Consider the following 4,964-nt stretch of genomic DNA (forward strand, 5'->3'; position numbering starts at 1 on the left):
CCGCATTACTCTCCCATACAGCATGTCCTTGTGCAAAGTGCACTGAATAGTTGAATGATGCACAGTGACACCATCTGCAGCAAGATCATGTTGTAGGTCTTTGGAGCTGGTCTGTGGGTTAAGTTTGACTGTTCTCACCATCCTTCGCCTCTGCTTATCTGAGATTTTTCTTGGCCTGCTACTACAGGCCTTAACTAAAACTGTGCCTGTGGTCTTCCATTTCCTCACAATGTTCCTCACAGTGGAAACTGACAGCTGAAATCTCTGAGCTAGCTTTTAGTATCCTTCCCCTAAACCATGATGTTGAACAATCTTTGTTTTCAGGTCATTTGACAGTTGTTTTGAGGCTCCCATGTTGCCTGTCTAATGTCTCTTTCATTGGTGTGGAACCCCAGGGTTCACCACCTGGGCAAGTTCGAATCCCGGATAGGGCGGTTGGTACCTTCCAGTGGACTCACCCCCTGCAGGAAGGTTCAGGGGGGCTGGTACGGTGCAATGTGATTTGGGTGGCGACTGCTGCCCCCGCGACCCGGTAACGGATAAGCGGATGAAAATGGATGGATGCATGTTGCCTGTCTTCAGAGAAGATGCAAAGGGGAGAACAACTTGCAACTGGCCACCTTAAATACCCTTTATCATGATTGGCTTCACCTGTGTATGTAGGTCCTGCCTACTGTTGTGTAAGTAATTATTGCACACTTTCTGTAAATCATATAAACTTCATTTCACTTCTTAAATATCACTGTGTTTGCTTGCTATATGATATATTTAATTGAAATTGCTGTTCCGAACAACCAATGATACATAAAGGAAAATCTTGAAAGTGATCAGGGGTGCCCAAACCTTTTCATACCACTGTATATCTGTGTAGGAGGAGGATCTTTGTACTTTGGTTTGTGTAGTAATGACAAATGGCTGGGAGTAAGTGTGGGACAAAGGACCTGAGCAGCTGGCTGTCCACAACACAAGAGTGGGAGAGACACAACAGAGGCAGATGGGATAGCATGACAGATGCCCTCTCATATTTATAAAGAAACAAGGGTAAGGGTGAGGGAATTACCTGCCTAATTTGAAGTAGGTTGAAGAGGTTTTAGACATCAGTTTTATCCGAGTCTGTTTCAAGCTTGTGGACCAAACAGACACATTTAAATGTCAACAACAACAGAAAGTGAATAGCGCTGATTTATTTACATATTGTTCAACTCATCTCTGATGTTTTCATGAACTAATAAAACCCCCAATTGGCTTTTGGATTAAATTACTATCTGTGTCTCACTACAAAATCACTGCAGGAACATTAGTTTGTTGACTGTTGTCCGACAAATGTCCAACTAAACTACAACAGAATTTTTTTTCCAGCTCTAAAGTACTGGGCTACAGCTAACCTTTTAGCAGTTAGCAAGTTAGCTGGCAGTGAACGATATAATTATGGAGGTTGTGATGTGAGGTTTTATTTGTTTTAATGTAAAAACAGTGCCACAGTGGCACTTTGGCCCAGAGGCAATGTCATTGGTGTGGAACCCCAGAGTTCACCTCCTTTTCGGCAAGTTCGAATCCCGATTAGGGCGTTTGGTACGTTCCAGTGGACTCACCACCTGCAGAAAGGTTCCGAGGGGGTTGGTACGGTGCAATGTGAGTTAAGTGGCGGTCATGGAGATTGCTGCCCCCGCGACCCGGTAACGGATAAGCGGATGAAAATGGATGGATGTATGGATGGTAAAAACAGTGATGTGGTTGCAAGTGTCATTGAAATAATCTCAGCTGATGCAGCTCTGTACAACTCACACCATTTGCAGGATCACTTGTCCCACTTTCAAGAACTACATCTCCAGTAGAGGGTATACTGAGATTTAAAGATGGGCATGGTTTTTTAGAAGCCACTCAAAATTAGCACTTTTTCTTTTTTTTTTTAAATTGATGCATAATGGAGAGACAAACTAAAACGCAGAAATGCTGATTCACTTATACAGTAGGTTGATATTAAACTTTCTAAATTCTCCACTGTCAGGTTGGTGTAGAAGTGGTATGGCAGCGCTGTTTTCATGACCCCATGTTCCAAAAGGCACAAACATGACACACTAAAATAATACGGTGTTTCCTTTCAGGCCTCCTCTTCCTAGAGATGGTCTGTGCAAGAGAGAAAAACACTATGTAAAGGATAACGATTTCAAAACAGCCAGCTTTAATATGGGAAGAACTTCTATCAAAAGAGCTTTTTATAATCACTTACTCCAGTAAACTTACTGTTTGCACTTCACATGAGGGCCTCTGTCTCAAAGCACTTTTTAATTCAGGGGTGAAAGTGGACTTTGTTCAGCAAATACACTATGACTGCACTGAAACAGCTCAGCCATAACATTTATTTACATTTATAACTGGTCTGAACTATTCAAATGTACTGGTGTCCCCCTCTTTCAGGACACAATCACTGAGAGCAACCATTTATTTAACAAAGAAGTCTACTTTTTCCACAACTTGTAGTAAGGACATGTATTGAATAAGGTGCTAAGCTGTCGAGTTCTGTGTGCTGACAGGGCTAAGGGCCTCTCAAATGACACAGCAGTGCACTGGTGGTGTACACTAATTACAGGCCCAGGTTATATCTGTCAACAATGCTGCAGTATGACATACACTATATTCCCAAAAGCATTCGCTCACCTGCCTTGACTCATACTATGAACTGAAGTGCCATCCCATTCCTAACCCAGAGTTCAATATGATGTTGGTCCACCTTTTCAACTCTTCTGGGAAGACTGTCCACAAGGTTGAGGAGAGTGTTTATAGGAATTTTTGACCATTCTTCCAAAAGCGCATTGGTGAGGTCACACACTGATGTTGGTGGAGAACGCCTGGCTCTCAGTCTCCGCTCTAATTCATCCCAAAGGTGTTCTATCGGGTTCAGGTCAGGACTCTGTGCAGGCCAGTCAAGTTCATCCACACCAGACTCTGTCATCCATGTCTTTATGGACCTTGCTTTGTGCACTGGTGCACAGTCATGGTGGAAGAGGAAGGGGCCCGCTCCAAACTGTTCCCATAAGGTTGGGAGCATGGAATTGTCCAAAATGTTTTGGTATCCTGAAGCATTCAAAGTTCCTTTCACTGGAACTAAGGGGCCAAGCCCAGCTCCTGAAAAACAACCCCACACCATAATTCGAGTCTGGGTTTGGAGGTTGCCAGGAGATAGGTAGATTTCTGCCTGCATTGTGCCGACTGTGAAATTTGGTGGAGGAGGAATTATGGTGTGGGGTTGGGGTTGGAGCGGGCCCTTTCCTCTTCCAACATGACTGTGCACCAGTGCACAAAGCAAGGTCCATAAAGACATGGATGACAGAGTCTGGTGTGGATGAACTTGAGGCTGTCTTTACCAATAAATGTTGTTCTAGTTAGGGCAGGTTTAACAATCCTCAAAAAAAAAAAAAAAAATCAGCATTGTGTTACACTAAACACACTGGCCATTGAACTGTATAGATATAAAGATGCAGTTACATAAAGTGAAATGTTGTCCTGTCTCCAGTTATGAACCACAGAAAGAGCAGTAACAGCTGTGAGTAACAACTTTTTTTTTAGAACCAGTTTGACTATGAAGTTTTAAAGCAATCATTATTGACAATAACTTGTGGTTGAGTAATTGCAAGTGGAGGTGAAAGGGTTCTAGTTGGCTGTGTCACGTGACAAGCATGCAAATAAGGAAGAGAAGGGCCCAACAGCCTTTTGCAAGTGGACCCAGTGTTGCGTTGTGTAGGCTGTAGATTAGCAACAAAACAAATAGGTATTGTCATTTTTTTCCCATTATTTATTCAGGGAAACCTTGACTGAGCAAATAGCTCTTTTTCAGCAATGCCATGATCACAACAAACATAAACAATATACAATAAATAGCCCAAACGGTTAACAGTTAAATTGATAAAATGGTTGTTTCAACAATGGTCTTTCTGCGCTCAAAAGGAAGGCAAGATGTTTCTAAATAAGGCACCCAGTTTAATTTTTACCTTCTTTGTGAGCTCAATCACATGTGTTTTAAAATAAAGCTTATTGTCCAACCAGATATTTATAATTTGCAACTTGCTAAACCTGGGTTCCATTTAGGGAGAAAATTCTAAAAACATTAAGATCACACACTCTTGATCTCTTAAAAACATGAATTTAGTTTTTGATTCATTAAGAACCAATTTAAGATTGTTAAAACAATTTTGAACACAGTTAAAAGCAGACTGAAGGTATAAAACAGCTTTCTCAATGGTTTCAGCACAGGCATATAGGATTGTGTCATCAGCATAAAAATGGAAATTGCAATGTTCAAGGGAACCACATATATCATTAATGTAAAGAGTAAACAATAACGGGCCTAAAATTGAGCCTTGTGGAACCCCGTTTCTTAGACTTAATGCTTCAGAAGTCAAACCATTTAACTTTACAGCCTGTGTTCTGTCAGACAGATAATTCTGAAACCATCTAAAGGAACCATCATCAAAACCCAAAAGAGAAAGTTTTTCTAGTAGTAGAACATGATTGAAAGTGTCGAAGGCTTTTGACAAATCAATAAATAGAGCTGCACAATGCTTCTTAGAGTCTATGGTAGTAGCTATGTCATTTACAACAGCAGTTGCAGCAGTAATGGTGCTGTGGCCAGCTCTAAAACCAGACTGATATGGGCTCAAAATATTGTTTGCAGAGAGAAAAGAACCAATTTGCTCATTTACAAAAGACTAACATCTTGCCTAAGCAAGGTAGCTTGGAGATTGGTCTGTAGTTGTTAAGCTCATTTACATTTCCTCCTTTGTGTAAAGGGGTTACTAACACTGATTTCCATGCTTTAGGAACAGAACCAGAAAAAAGCAAGACATTAAAAATGTGAGTTAGAGGTTCAGCGATGACAGGAGCTGCTATTTTTAAGAGATGAGAGTCCAACTGGTCTGCACCCATTGAGCTATTCATGCACTTGGAGCTACACAATGCATAGAGAA

At 41.3% G+C, this 4,964-nt stretch overlaps 1 protein-coding gene across 1 annotated transcript in view; it reads right to left on the reverse strand.

The window, feature by feature from the left end:
• LOC103397272 (coronin-1C) overlaps nucleotides 1-4,964 on the reverse strand; it is a 39,795-nt gene that overhangs the window by 20,191 nt on the left and 14,640 nt on the right. The window lies entirely within an intron of this gene.

The sequence above is a fragment of the Cynoglossus semilaevis genome, chromosome W, assembly GCF_000523025.1.
Source record: "Cynoglossus semilaevis isolate Cse_v1.0 chromosome W, Cse_v1.0, whole genome shotgun sequence".
NCBI lineage: Eukaryota > Metazoa > Chordata > Actinopteri > Pleuronectiformes > Cynoglossidae > Cynoglossus > Cynoglossus semilaevis.